Raw genomic sequence first — 16,633 nt, 5'->3', positions numbered from 1 at the left:
GACATCCCGTTCCTAATCCATAGGGTTCAATATGACGTCGGTCCACCCTTTGCAGCTAGAACAGCTTCAACTCTTCTGGGAAGGCTGTCCACAAGGTTTAGGAGTGTGTTTATGGGAATTTTTGACCATTCTTCCAGAAGCGCATTTGTGAGGTCGCACACTGATGTTGGACGAGAAGGCCTGGCTCTCAGTCTCCGCTCTAATTCATCCCAAAGGTGTTCTATCGGGTTGAGGTCAGGACTCTGTGCAGGCCAGTCAAGTTCATCCACACCAGACTCTGTCATCCATGTCTTTATGGACCTTGCTTTGTGCACTGGTGCACAGTCATGTTGGAAGAGGAAGGGGCCAGCTCCAAACTGTTCCCACAAAGTTGGGAGCATGGAATTGTCCAAAATGTCTTGGTATGCTGAAGCATTCAGAGTTCCTTTCACTGGAACTAAGGGGCCAAGCCCAGCTCCTGAAAAACAACCTCACACCATAATCCCCCCTCCACCAAACTTTACACTTGGCACAATGCAGTCAGACAAGTACCGTTCTCCTGGCAACCGCCAAACCCAGACCCGTCCATCAGATTGCCAGATGGAGAAGCGCGATTCGTCACTCCAGAGAACGCGTCTCCACTGCTCTAGAGTCCAGTGGCGGCGTGCTTTACACCACCGCATCCGACGCTTTGCATTGCACTTGGTGATGTATGGCTTGGATGCAGCTGCTCGACCATGGAAACCCATTCCATGAAGCTCTCTGCGCACTGTTCTTGAGCTAATCTGAAGGCCACATGAAGTTTGGAGGTCTGTAGTGATTGACTCTGCAGAAAGTTGGCGACCTCTTCGCACTATGCGCGTCAGCATCCGCTGACCCCGCTCCGTCAGTTTACGTGGCCTACCACTTCGTGGCTGAGTTGCTGTCGTTCCCAAACACTTCCATTTTCTTATAATACAGCTGACAGTTGACCGTGGAATATTTAGGAGCGAGGAAATTTCACGACTGGATTTGTTGCACAGGTGGCATCCTATCACAGTTCCACGCTGGAATTCACTGAGCTCCTGAGAGCGACCCATTCTTTCACAAATGTTTGTAAAAACAGTCTGCATGCCTAGGTGCTTGAATTTATACACCTGTGGCCATGGAAGTGATTGGAACACCTGATTCCAATAATTTGGATGGGTGAGCAAATACTTTTGGCAATATAGTGTATTTTATTTCTAAGTGAAACATAGATATGGGGCGCTATTTGTAAAGTTAGGCAGTCAAAAATTAGGAGTAATCTTTATGGTTATTTAGTGTGTTTTAAGAGAAAATAAGGGGGTTATTTTTTCCAATTCATTCATTCATTTATAAAAATCTTACTTTGTTAAATAAATATTTAGTTTGCAGATTAAATATTTTGTTTGTGGAAGAAATATTTTGCTCCAAACAAAATATTTAGTTTTCAAATAAAATATTTAGTTAAAGCTACAGTGTGTAATAATTACAGGGATATACAGTCAGAAATGTAATATATTATACATAACTATGTTATTTATCATCATCTACGAGCTCAGCCTCTTAACATTAATATTTGCGTTGCCTTAGAATTCGTTATTTATAATTACATAGGAGCGGGTCTCGCAACCATGGAGGCAGACATCTTTGCACTACGGCAGCGCAGAGCCAACAAACTAGCGATTGTGAGATCGCCCATTACGCTCAAAAGTAACTACGGCAAGTTGAGAGAGATGAACTGAGACGGTACTGAACAATAGATGGCAGTATTAAAATTATCTATGTAAACAAACCTCATCACTTGAGAAGGTAGGTGATACGGACGTCGTGGAAGACATTTTGTCCCGTAACGCTCGCCGTACTGTTGGGGGGGGGGGGGAGAAGCGGTGGGGGGGAGATGCTCATGTTGCTGCAGTCTGCAGTCTGACCGCTAGATGTCGCTGAAAATTACACACTGTAGCTTTAAATAAATATTTAACTCAAATCTAGATATTTAAGTTGTTAAACAAATATTTAGCTCAAAACTAAATATATATTTTTTTTCTAAATAAATATTTAACTTAAAGTTAACTTAAGTATTTAACTTTCAAATAAATATTTAGCTCATAACTAAATATTTAGTTTGCAGATAAAATATTTAGTTTGTTAAATAAATATTTAACTCAAAACTAAATATTTCGTTTTTTTAAATAAATATTTAGCTCCAAACTAAATATTTAGTTTGTTAAAGAAATGTTTAGCTTAAAAATTAAATATTTAACAAATAAATATATAGCTAGCACCTTAATAATAACTTAATCAGGCGAGCAGGGGAACTGTTCCCCACACCTACACATCAGACAGAGGGAAGAGTGACTGCCAGCACCTTTTAAAAGCTTTCCTGCTTTTCTACTCAACTGAATTGTTTCTGATCAATCAAAAACCAATACAGATGCATAAATAAATAATCCAACAGGGAGAAGAATATCTGGCGCCCAAAATATTTACCAATCTAAGCTTCTAGAATAATGAAACTTTTCTTACAGCCCTGCTTTTCAAATCCTGCTATCCAACATGCACACAGCTGATGACGCACCTGTTCACAGCGGACCACGATCCCCTGCTTTTTTTCCTGCTAAATTCAAGTACATGATGGAGGAAAAAAAGGATAATTAGGAGTCAATCTGCATATTCTTAGATATGGTGGCTGCAGCACTTAGATGTGAGGAGCTAAAGGAGATCTCACAACAGGTGGATGCTGTACTACATTTAAAACATCCAGTGCTGATTGTGAAAGATTTAGTTTAATAAATCATATAAAAACAGATTCCAGAAAGCTCTTAAAGTGGTCTGTTTGGAGAAGTATTTGAGATGTAAAATGGACAGACATGAAAAACAGATACAATTTAAGGAAAAATATTCCAGGGATATTTAATTTTTTTTTATTTATGGATATTAATCATGACATGCTTATCCAATTATACAATTTATGTTACTGAAATGGCCCTGGCTCTGGGGCGAGCTTTACTAACATGTTCTCTATCCCTGTGTTAATTATATTTCTGTACGTTGCAAAAGGTGACAAAGTTTTAAAATAGTGTTTGGGTCATGCTCTTTAAATCAATTTACCTTTTATTTTAAGTCTTCTATTTTAGCTCTGCACTTTTGTTCTCATGTTTTATTCAACCAATAATTTTTTTGTCTCAGCTGTTTTACTGGAAAGCTGTATTTTTTTTCTTTCTTTATTTATTTTTTTTTATGCTTTATTTATTTTAAGTTAATTTCTTTTTCCCCCCTCATCTTTTTATCTTATTTCTTGACCACCCAAATATATTTAAAACTTTTTTTCCCCACCTTTGTGTTATTTGCTAAATATTTTAGTTTGTGTTTTACTCTTAATAACACAGACTTCTCTTAAGCTATTTATATCCTCCTCACCTTTGTCAGCCACTCTTACTTCTACCTCCTGTATTTTCTCCACGTGCAGCATGCCGTTAAAGGTATAGTGGAGGATTTTCACAACCCTGTACTCACTCCTGAGAGGGAACGCCTATTAAAGTTTCTTCATCTTCAGTTTTTATCTGTATGTTGTGTTTCATGGCTCACTAATTTAAATTTCTAGCCTTTACTGTGTTTTGCCAAGAATTTATCTTTATAGGTCTTTTATTTATCTCTTTATGTACTTTAATTTTGGCAGGATTGGTCCACCATGTTGGGATCCTCAGGCTTGCCCACCAGAGGGCGCCGAGGATCCTCTTCTGCTCTTTTTATTTTTCCTTAGGGCTGGAGTTACTGTTGGGATCTGGAGATTACCCTCTGTCTCCAGCAGAGTGCGCCGTGGGTCTCCTAGGGCTGGAGTCTTCCTGCACACCTGTTGTTAATTTACCCATCAGGAGACCTCCCCTTTATAAGCTCCTGCCAGGCCTTGCTTCGACGCCGAGTGTTGACCTTAGTTGGTTAGCTTCCTAAGCCTCTGTTACAGATTGAATCTTGGTTGTCTCTAGTGTGAGATCAGATTCTAATCTCTCCTTTGTCTGTGCCTCACAGGAAACCTGTCTCTGGTCTGAAGCTCAGGAAGAGCTGCCTCACTGGAACCCTGTCTCTGGTCTCAAGCTCTGGGAGAGCTGCATCACAGGAAACCAGTCTCAAGCCTGAAGCTCTAGGACAGCTTAACCTGCTAATCTGCCCTGGTGAGCCAACCTGAAGGTTCCTATGTGGAATCACCCTGAAGAATCCTATGTGGATGATCCCTGTTGTTCTCTGCAATGAGGTGGAAGCTCACCCTGAAGAATCCTATGTGGATGATCCCTGTTGTTCTCTGCAATGAGCTGGAAGCTCACCCTGAAGAATCCTATGTGGATGATCCCTGTTGTTCTCTGCAATGAGCTGGAAGCTCAGCCTGAGCAAACCTATGTGGATATTCCCTGTTGTTCTCTGCAGTGAGCTGGAAACTCAGCCTGAGCAATCCTATATGAATATTCCCTGTTGTTCTCTGCAGTGAGCTGGAAGCTCAGATCAAGGTCTGCAATGCTAAGCCTGAAGCTAGACGCTTAGCTTCCCATGAACTCTGCTAACCAACGGTCTCCAGTCCCAGTCAAGACTTTAGTGAACCAGCCCTGAACCTGTTCCAGAACTTATTCTTTATCGTGTGCTTGTGTACCACAATAAACTCTGTTGAACTTTTACCCCGTTTCCGTGTGTGTTCTGCATTTTGGGCTTAACTCTGAGACCCATCATGACACACCATAGTTAACAGCTGAAAAAGAGGACTTTAGAGACCACAAACAGGTTTAAATTTGCAGTGGCCAACCAACCCCAGCAGTTATGGGTGGGCACAGGGGGACAATGCATGCCCTGAGAGACATGCACACACTCACACCTAAAAAGAATTTGGAGAAGCTAAATAACCTAACAGTCATGTTTGTGGTCTGTGGGAGGAAGCCGGAGTACCCCGAGAGAACCCATGCCCATGCTCAGGGAAAACATGCAAACTCCGTCCAGAAAGACCCCGGGCCGGGAATCAAACCCAGAACCTTCTTCCTGCAAGGCAGCAGTGCTACCTACTGCCCACTGTGCAGCCCTTATTTATTTATTTTATTTCATGGCACAAAGTTGGATTGGTCAACTATGTGGGGGGGTTTCACTACTAAGACGGCTATGATCAAAGTAGCTAGAGCGGGAGGAATTTATGGACTGTTTTCACATATGACAATAGAGCATAGAATAGGGAGCAGGGAACAGCCTCATAAATTACTGTTGGAAAGATAAGATATGAGGTGACCAGTGTGTCAGGACTCCTCTCTGTGTGTTTGTGTTTCTGTGTTGCTGACTCAAACTGAGTTCTTGTCAACCTGAGTCTTAATCTTGTTTTTTGTCTTTGCCTCTCGGCAGGAAGTAATCCTGCAAACTGCATGTTTTGGACCTTCTCTCCCTGGAAGGATCATCTGAGCTTCAAACTGAGCTAAGGATTTAAAGTGGAGGTTTGAATCTTGTTTTCCCCAAGAGATCGTTTGAGCTTCACACTGAGCAAGGGATTAATCTCCACTACGACCCATTCAAGTATCGCAGGAAATGTCAGCTTCTCCATTCCCCTACAAACAACCGAATTCTGGGTAACCCTGTTCTGCCCTCCACCGAATCAGACATACACTGGAACAACAGCATACAGACTGGAGTCAAAGAATCAACAACTTCTCCGGAAAAGTGAGTCAGCAACCACATCCTCCTCTTCAAGTTCACGAATTAAATTTCCCACTGAGCTTGAACTAACCGCTGTGTCTTCCCCTCACTTTTCAGTTCCGGTGGAACAGTGTTCAGAGCAACACCTCATTCTGCATTATCTCTGCAATAAACCTGTTAAACCTTTTCTCTGGGTCTCTCTGAATTGGTTTCTCTGCATGTGGGTCTGAGCTCTTGATAAAATCATGACACAGTGGAATAAACATTGATACTTGGTTGGTTAACGACTGTAGCGAAAAAGCACCATCAGCAGAGGCAACTAGTGTAACTAAATGGAAAAGTGAGTGACGTACTAATGGTACCCTCACGTAGTACGGTAAGATGATCCTTTCTACTTGTAAAGTGGAAATGACCAGTGTTCAAGTGATTTTATTGAAGGGATTTTTGTGGATCTGAAGAGAATCCTGATGTGCTACTTGGACAACATAGTTAACAGACTTCCTTACTGATCTGCTTTAGGAAGAAAAGGATGCATCAAAACGCATACTAGCAAGCATCTGATAAAATCAAACAATAATGGTTACTTTAAAAATTACAAATGTTTAAATTTCGTAAATGTATGTCACAGCATTGTGAAGGCTACCAACACAGCAGGAGATAATGCTTAACGATACAGTACTCACTGCCCACCATGTTGAAAGGTCAAAGTTTACCTCATCTCAGCAACTCGGGTATCATATAAGTTTTTTGAGCTTTCCAGTGAAAATGACAACATGAAAGGGTGTTCATGTCCAATTTTGATGTCAGCTTTTGCTTTTTTACCATAATTGCGATACCATATGAAAGCTGCATTAAACCTCCCTCTCCGCCCAGTCCCTACCCCCGGCCACACACACACGATGCACACATAATATACTGGCATAAGTTAATAAACTAGCATCCATAGATGAGATCTAAAAATCTCAAACAATAACATATGTTCATGGATTGTAGCATTTAGTATTTAAATAAAGTAGAGCTTGGCTGAAACACTCTATGGCCTGAAGGTTTACTTGATTATTCAGGAGGGATGTTTTTACTGTCTCCCAGTAGGGGGATGGTTGCAACTTTGGGAAAGAAATTGTTCTTCAGTCCATTTGTTTCTGATGCTATATTCCTGAATCACTTACCCGATGGAAGAGCATTGCTCTCCTAAAATAAATGTTTACTTCAAGCACAGTGTTCATTCTGACACCGAGGCTCATTTCATCAATATACACATTTCTGCTTATTTTTAAATTTTTTGTTAATTGCGTGAATACAGTAGCCTGATAAACCAGACTAAATGTGAGATTAAATGTGTAATTTAGTCTGGCCCCAATGAATGAGACATCGGAAGATTGTTGATGAGAACAACCCGTTGTCTTTCAAACCGCTGTCTGTGCCTATTGGCCAACGCTCTGACCAATGAGCGCCACTGACTGTGACATAGTAAGTGCGACAGAAAGCTGGTGGGGGAGTGTAAACAAACAGCCTGTCTGTAAAACAAGCTAATACGTCCTTCTTAAAAATGAATGAGCGTAGAGCCTCTTCCTGCTGAGGTTTCAATGAAAACCCCATGTGTAATCCTTCCAAAACTGATTCCAAAGCTGAGTGAAAAATTGGCATCAGAGCCAGCGGTCCTTCACACACAACTATGCTGCTGCAGACGGGCTCCAGTTAGCCCTGGCTGCCGTTAACCTTGGAGGTCCACTGGGTGCTGCGGTCCTCTCAACTTCGGAAATTGTTACGCATTAAATCGGTAAATGGACCATATAGTGACGCTTTAAAGCAGTGGTGCCCAACCTTTTTTAAACCAAGAACTACTTTTGAAGTTGATGGTGTGCCGAGATCTACCAAGCCAAACACAAGGGATGGGCAGTATTTTTTTATATTTGCACAGGTGGAGAATAAACAGTAAGTCCAACAAACGAGGAAATTATAATTGTGTCAAAAAATAGGTTGCAAAAACAGAACTTAACAATCTCATAAGAACTTCACACCATATCCCTCTCTCACTCTCACTCACTCAGTTACTCATCAGACTCACCAAAACTACAGAAAAGAGCAGTCAAGATCTCAAGACAAAGGCTGCTCAGTGAAAAAATCTAAATAAATCAATCGATACACACACACACACACACACCCACCCACACACACACATACACAGTCCAGTAGAGATGAAGAAAACAAACAAAAAAACATTGGAACTGTAAATTTACAGTCATATGTTTATATCACTATATATATATATATATATATATATATATATATATATATATATATATATATATATATATTTTTTTTTTTTTTTTTTTTTATTTTTTTTTTACTACTTTTCAAGGCTGCACTTTAAACAAAGATGATATTGTCCAGAGAGCTGTTCCAAACTAAATTTCTTTTTATTTTACACTGCTGTAAACAAAATGACAAATAAAATCTGCCAAAGTCTAAGATCACTTCAAAGCAGGAAGAAGGAGAAGGGAAGGCCACTATTTCAGAATGATAAACTTCACTGGGCATTGGCAGAGAAACTGGCAGATGGATTACAATTTAACAGGAAAACAGATAAAAGTTGGAAAATACTAAGTACAAACTATGTGGATGTGAAGATGTAACATACAGCAAAATGGGTTGTTGACTGTTTCAGAAACTCTTTAATTTCGGGCAAAACTTCAAAAAATCTTTCGAGGAATCTGCCACGACTCAGCCATCTGACGTCGGTGTGCAGCAGCAGATCAATGTGGTCTGCACCTGCCTCCTCGGGCTGGGCACAGAATAAACGCCTCTGAAAACTCCTGGCCCGAACAGAGTAAGCGATCTTCATCGCAACGTCCATGATATGCTTCATATTTAAAATATTGCCGCACAGCTGTTGTTGATGAATGATGCAGCGGTAGCTCCAAAAATCCGGGAAAGTTTCAGACAGCTTCAACAGAGCAACAAATCCAGCATTGCGCCTAACCATAGATGGAGCCCTATTAGTTGTGATAGATGTCATTATCTGTTCACATTCCTCTTCGCACTTTAGAGTCCCTGGTAACAACCTAGCAACCGTGGCAAACCATGCCCAGCAATCAGCATGCATAAAAAAAGGTTCCCTGCATACTTTTTATTTTTCATTTTATTATTATAAAAAATACACAATGGCCTTCTAGTGATCAATGATTTGATTAGTGTTTTTAAAAACTTTTTTTTTTCATAGCCTACATTGTAAAACTTCTCGCGATCGACTGAAACTCCGCCCATGATCGACTGGTAGACCGCGACCGACGGTTGGGCACCCCTGCTTTAAAGCGTTGTGCAGCTTTGTCGTCCCGCCCTCAAAACCGTGCCCGCTTTGCAGCCAGAAATTCAAAACACATCTCTGCGTTTTGATTGGCCCGCCAGTTCTAGGGCCTGGGGCATTGATCAAGGCTAGACCAAACTCACAGGCAAAAATTATTTTGGCCGCTTGACGATGGTGCTAGTTTACTACACTATAAATACAGCATTACAAAAAATGTTGGTTTTTTTTTTTGTTTTTTATCAATGTCTGACTTAACTGAAGTTGAGACTGTGTGGTCATTTATTGCTGCTAAGATCAGGTCCCAGTCATCTCCCGACTCGTCTGGTGTTTCTGTTTCTGTTCTCTGAAAGTCCTCACAACCACACTGTTTTTGTTTTTAAAAGTTTTCCGGATGGTTGAGCCTTTTTCATTTCTGAAGAATTTCAGGACGTTGCTTCAGCTGCTCCCACCACTGGATTTCAGAAGGATGCTTCAGTTTCTGCCCTCTCCACTGGACACCTGTTGGTCCAGGGTGTCCGTAGGGGTTGTAAAAGGTATTAAAATGTCAAAAAAATGTAATCCTCAGAAATGAAGGCCATGAAAAAGAAAAATGTGGCATTTTTGTTTTGTTTTTTATAACTGCCCAACTATATTTTTCCCCCATGACTGGGGCATACTGTAAATAAAATTCGCCTTAAAAATACTATAAATAATATACAAATATTTAATTAATGTTTATCATTAAATGTCAGTCTCCTAAACCATCCACATATTAATGCATGTAAATGTCATGTCCCTGATGTCACTGAGACAGCAGCGATATCAGGGGATTTATATGCTCCAGCTGAAAAGCAAGGCACCAACACTCACTCCACATGTGTCTGCGAACGTCTGCTCGGTCAGGATAATATAAAATGGGGATATATTTCTCACCAGGACAGTATTCCTGCTGAACTGTTTTGCATGTTATACCGAGCTGACAAGGCTCCATAGTTGATAGCTGGCAGCAACACAGCTCACAGCAGCCAGTCGCAAGGACCCCCAGTGTTTCTGCTGCTCTCTCCACCTCACTGACAGGTGTGCAATGGGAGAAGAAATGTCGCAATACTCCAAACTATATTTTGTTTCTAATGGATTTGTAACGCTAGTAGACAAACTCATCTGATAATGCAGTGGTAGTGTGGGAAATGTAAGCATTTTTCATGAGAAATGCAGGAATATATTGGCTCGACTAAAAAGGTAGAAACCTGCTCACAGATTCCCTGTGGCTAACAGTATGCGCAAGTTGGATTGATGCCAAAATGTCATGGTGATATGAAAATTTTCAGAAACCCAGACTAGTGAAGTCCTATTTCACATAACGCTGTGGACCACTCCACTGTGATGCTCAGAGGTGCTCCAGTAAACAAACCATCAGGAGCATCAGGAGTAAGTAAACTGGTATAAGATGTATATTGTTGAGCAGTTCAGCACAAGAATGCTTGCAGCTGTAGCTATTATATCCTGACCAGAACCCGTGTTGATTTGGTCTATTCTTTCTGACTAGCAGGAAGACATGAGACCCCATCACCCTTTACTAATCAGCTAAAATAAAGTATCAGACACCTAAATAAAAATGCCTGAGAATATTGCTGAAAGAAATATTGCTGGTTCATACCTGCTGGTATGACTACAATCAAAGATAACAGCAACTGGTAAGCTATGGGAACCTTTTCCAATTAGATGTGGCTGTTATTAGATTTTGGCAGCATATGTATTTACATTTGTTTAAACAAAGCACCATGTTGTCTACATTGGTGGATTCATCTGTGTTCCTTTGCCCCAAAAACTATATAAAAATAATGCAAGTTGAATTTGTCTAATAGTTGTCTAAAAATAGTCCTTTAAAATACCTTACTCATGTTTCAGTCAGCTATGAAGTGTGTTGATTTAAAGGGAAGTAAAAAAGAAGCTAAACTCACTCTGTGGTTCACCGATACCACAAGAATTCACAGTACGGCACAAGAGGGAGTATTTTGTTTATCTTTCTCAGCTAAATCCTTCTGCCAATCATAGTCGCTCCCAAAGTGTGGTTAGCTGTGGTTCATCCTCCATAGATGATTCCACCGGCCAGTTGTCATCCGGCAAACCCTCACTATGTGCCTTGCAGAAATATTTTTCACAACCTAATATAATTATACTAACCTCTTCATGAACTTAATAGGAAGAATAACTCTTTTCCAGCTTTGTCTTCTTCATACTGCATTAGTCTAACCCCGGGTTTCTCTGTTTCAGTCCTCAAGGTCCAGTGTCACACCTGAGACATATAGTTGTTATCAGCAGGCTTCTGGAGAAAGTTGCTACATGTTAACGAGGAAACTAAACCAGTTGATTCAAGTGTACAAGCAGAGATGCAACTAAAAGGTGCAGGACACCAGATCTCAAAGACCAGAATCGGGGATCCCTGGTCTTAAGGATCAAGTTATTTTTCTTATCCTGGTTTCAATTCGTATATCCAGAAAATTACTGGGCTATATTAATGCAGACATTTGACAATATTATTGGATTGGTGGTTTTGCCTCGATGAGGACCGACTTAAAATATCTCACAGGATGTAGTTTGTTCAGGATTACCTTGCTTCTCTACTAACAATAAACAATTGTGTTAAAGTAACTAAATATGCTTACGTAGGTGTTAAAGATGAATGAATAGTGTTTTTTCAGTGTATGTATGAGTATGACTGATTTAATTTTATATTTGGTAGGTAATATTTTCTGCAAATATGTTGTTCAAATTAACCATTTAAATACCTTATTTAGTAAGAACAGAAATCTTACCCTTGGTACAGGTCAAACAAGTAGATAGGTAGGTAACATGTAGGTCCTGTTGTCCCACATGCCATCATCATGGTTTTTGGACATTGAGAACCAGTGTCCATATTTCATCTTGACATGATTACCAGAGGAGAACACACAGCTTTGGTGAATAACAGCTGGGGGAGCTCTGCGGCCCCCCCTTTTCAGCCAAGGTCTCCACAGAGGTGTGACTTGCCAGCCCCCCTGTCTGCGAGAACAGACAAAACCACAGAGAAAACCAGATTCTTTTTGCCTCCTGCCCTTTTTGCCTACTTCTCCCTTGATCATGAAGCTGGGGTCCATCTCCGGCAGGATGGAGATCCGGGCCCCAGAAGACCCGGACCTTTCAGAATAAAACTGATGCTGTCATGTTTTATTAAAGGTCTGACCCCAAGATGCGGAAGACCAAACAGAGAGACCAGGGAAAAGTTTAAACAGGTTTATTTAGGAATAAAGTGACGAATCCAGTGCTGCTCTGAACACTGCTCAACAGGGACTGAAAGGTGAGGGGAAGACACTGCGGTTAGTTCAGGCTCAGTGGGAAATTTGAATCTTAGATTTAGAATTGGAGGAAAAGGTTGCAGACTCACTTCTCCAGGGAAAGGTGTCCTTTATGGAATCCAGACTGTGAGGATTGTACCAGACATTGTCTTGTTTGGTGATGGGTGGACTGGGTTACTCAGACTGCGGTTGTTCCCTGGTAAACGGAGAAGCTGACTGCCACTCTGATTTCCTGCGGTACTTGAATGGGGATGTGGTGCTGATGAAACCTTTGCTTGGTGTGAAGCTCAAACGACCTCTTGGGGAAAGAGGGTCCAAACATCCTGTTTGGGACCCCAGCTCAGTTAGAAGCTCAGTACCTCTTGGGGAAGGTTGGTCCAAACTTCCTGTTTGGATTCCAGCTCAGTTAGAAGCTCAGTTGAACCTTCCAGAGAGAGAAGGACCGGACAAATCCAGTTTTGTGGATGACTGTGGATGAAGTTAAGACTCAGGTTGACAAAAACTCAGTTTGACTAAGAAAAACTCAGCTTCACTAGAGAATCCAAAACTGGCAAACAAAAACTCAGGTTAGACTCTGCTAAACTAAGCATGGCTAGAGTACCCTGTATTGGCAAACACTCTGGCGTCGAGGTAGTGGCAGTCAGCAGCTTTAGAACACTCCACAGGTAATGAGGCAATGAGCTGCAGGTGTGCAGGGAGACCCAATAAGGAAGGGGCACCACCTGGTGAAGGAGGAAAGGAAACACAAAAACAGACTACACAAACTGGATTCCTGACAGATGCAAAACAGACCTTTTGCAACACATTTCTTTTGAGTTTCAGAACTTGTAGAGCCAGACTGGATGAGAGGCCTACCCTGCCTTGATAACCCACTGAGACAAAGAGGACCCCTGCTGTGAGCCTGAGACAAAAAAAAAAAAAACCTGGTTGCTGCCCTGACTGCTGGGCTGCAGCTGGATGAAATTTAACCTTCCAACCGGACATGGACAAAAAGGTTTGCAGGTCTGGCATGATTAGGGAAAGAACAAACGGCATATGTTTACTGATGAGTAAAGACAATGTTAACAGAATACACAGCATGCAATGATATGCTACAGGAATATGTGTTGAGCTGTTGCTGAAGCTTGGACAAGCTTTATTCACTAAGGGTGAAACACTGATATAACATTAGTGTTAATTTGTTCCTCAGCTGATAATTACATTTCCACTACCAAGTATGACCAAGAGTCATTTAATGGAATCCTGATGTCTATTCACTGCTAACTATTTCAAACAGGGTAAATAATAATTTCACTAAAAGTTACTAGTTCTTGATTAAGCAAATAATTTAATAAAACATTATTTGGACATTCACCTCATTTATTTGCATTGTGAATTGGCGTGAAATCATTCCAATTTCTCTAAATTAGTGAAAAGCTCATTTGATCATATCCCAAATTCTTCCAGATAAACTTTGGTTTCAAACACAGAATCCATCTTAAACTGTAATATGATTTTCAACTATGTTTCCACTTCCTCTTTCAACATAGTAGTTTAGTTTAGTTGAGTTTCAGTAGTCTTAGTTGAGAGTGTTAAACTGAAATATGTTTGAATGTCTGAATGATTTTTGTTAATAAACTCTTATATTTTGAACAGAATATGTGGTGAATTTATTCCATGTATGTGCAGAATTAACTGTTTGACCATGATTAGTGCTCGAATCACTCATTCACTCATTCACTCAGAATCACTCGTTCATTTATTGTTCTAACACACAGCTAGTAAGCCGTGTGTTCATAAAAAGTATATAATAGCCAAAATAATATCTGATTAAATAAGATATTTTCCACCCCTAACAGGGAGGGAAATAAACATCTTAAAGTATCAGAAATATAAATTCCCAGCTGGTTGGGAATAGAATAGAATAGAAAACCCCAACATTAATGTGACATCTTACCTGGATGGGCATTGAACATAAAATCACAACAGTCCAGATTACTTATTTATGTTCTCTGCATTATTTAAATAAAGAGAAGCAGTGGATTTTTATACAGTTACCTGATTTTAAAAATACATTCAATGAAGTAATGTGTAATTGTAGATGAATCCTAATGCTGGATTGAGTGAGAAGAAATCCTATACTACTAAAAGTAAACTTAATTTATATTTGATCTAAGAGTTATTATTTTATGTGCACTTTTTTACGCTTATGCAGTTTTCAAACAGCAATATGCTCTTTGCTTTAATATAGAACACAATTTTACTGGGAGCTCTGCGTGTGAGGCAAAGGAAGATCTTCTTATTGCTGCATATTTTACCTATTCATAGGGAAAAAATGAAATATCTAATATTTAATTTGAAAAGAAACACTAGGTATATTCTTCATGTTATCTTTATTCTGTTTTATGTAACTTTTAGTCAAAAATGTTGGTTCCTATAATATCAAAACTTCCTTTTAATTATTGAAACAAAAAATAAACTTCAAGAACAATATTCCATTATAATGTTTAAAATCCCAATTTGTAAACTATATATGTTTTACACAACTTAATCAATGTAGGTATTACTAACTGTTCACTTATGCACAGAGTTAGTACAGGTGTGTGTTCATGTGTTTCAGTGGTTTTACTTCCCCTGTAATTTCTGCATGAGAGTGTTAACCTGAAGTGACTACTTTGGCCAAAAGACACATTAAGAGGAAGCTGTACTTCTAATGTTTTAGTGGTAAGAAAGAGCTCAAGTGGCAAGGAAAGCTTCTTGATCATCTCAGTGCTGTGCCAGACCTAATAGCAGGTTACAGTTTCGCATTTGAATGTGCAGTACCTCTGACTCTCTTCATTGCTTGGCATCATAAATGCATCCCGTTTTGAATCCAAATGGGATTTGATAAAAAAAAAATATATATATCTTCAGATTAACTCTGTGTGTCACATGAAAATGTATATACCTTTATAAGTCTTGGTTATAACGGAAATAGAGACATTATAAACTTTATTTCAAATTTTTGGCCCAGAAAAATCAAAAGTCAATTAGTCACAGTAAATAGGCTTAGGGCACATCTTTGGATCAGATCCCAACAGCTGAAAATAAATGAAATCTATTATAGCAGCAGATGTTTAAAGAGTTTTATATCTTGGCCAGTTACAGTAATAATGCTGGTAAGAACCAGAGCAGAAATTGCTACATCTATCTAAAGGTACTGTTTTTCTTTTCACAGGGTCTTTCTTATTTTTTATAATGCTGCCAGTTTATTAGTTTATTCTCCAACTACATTTTTACTGACTACTTTACTCTCAGTTGATATATATATATATATATATATATATATCATATGAATGATTCATTTTCATTCTATAAATCCGTACTGGAGCTTTGCTGGCAGTACTTTTCTCTTAGGTGGGCAAAGCATTATGAAATTAGGCATTTTTGGTATCCAAATGTTTCAGCAACTCTCTGGCAACTTTCAACATCTCATTTACAGATTATTCTATTTTTGACCATGCCAGTTGTAGGCTTGCTGTGTTGTTGTTATTCTACCATGCATTTCTGAACTCTGTGCTGTCACCTGGTGCTTGAGGATGCTCTAGCCTTACCTGTCAGCAGTCAACAAAAGTAGGCTTCCTGTTTACAAGAAAGATAAAGCTTCTCACCTTCAGTTTGATGGTTGACTAGAATAGTAATAAAAGTTAGCTATGTTTAGCTGTTTCAAGCTTATTGCATTTTTCGCATTTTTTTTTATGCATCACCTCATAAAAGCTAGACTTTATCCTGCCAATTTGTCAACCACATATTATCTGCAACAAGTACCTACAGTGTCAGTGCATACATGAGCCTCTCACCACACCACAGGGAAGTTGTCTCACCACCTGCCTATCCACCTACACTGCAGTCAGACTTGAATATTTTGTTGGAATTAAAGTAACAACTCTAGACTGGCTCCACCAGGGAGCTACAGTATTCACCTCTTTAGCCCTGTTGTTACAAGTAAGCATTAAATATTCTTCAATTCATCTTCTGATCCATACTTACTTATGTTGTATTTTCCTCTCAGTGGTGCTAAAAATGGGTGAAAAGGAGAAGAATTCTAGGGGCCCGTGATTGACAGGGGCCCAGAGAGACCTCTGATTCAATTATAATACTAACAACATGCAGAGATGGCAAAAGTACTCACTTTCCGTACTTGAGTAAAAGTACAGATACTTGTGTCAAAAAATACTCTGGTAAAAGTGGAAGTACTAATTAAACTTCTTTACTCAAGTAAAAGTAACAAAGTACAGGCTTGTAAATTTACTTAAAGTATAAAAGTAAAAGTAGAAACCACTTTTTTCATGCCGTTGCCTACATTTTAAATGGATGTCTGCCAATAGGACTAGATCTCCGTTGTGTTCATTTT

This window comes from Cyprinodon tularosa, unplaced genomic scaffold, assembly GCF_016077235.1.
Source record: "Cyprinodon tularosa strain WSP-4 unplaced genomic scaffold, ASM1607723v1 ctg723, whole genome shotgun sequence".
Taxonomy (NCBI): Eukaryota; Metazoa; Chordata; class Actinopteri; order Cyprinodontiformes; family Cyprinodontidae; genus Cyprinodon; species Cyprinodon tularosa.
The sequence above is the reverse complement of the archived record's forward strand: the minus strand, read 5'-3'. Positions refer to the sequence as shown.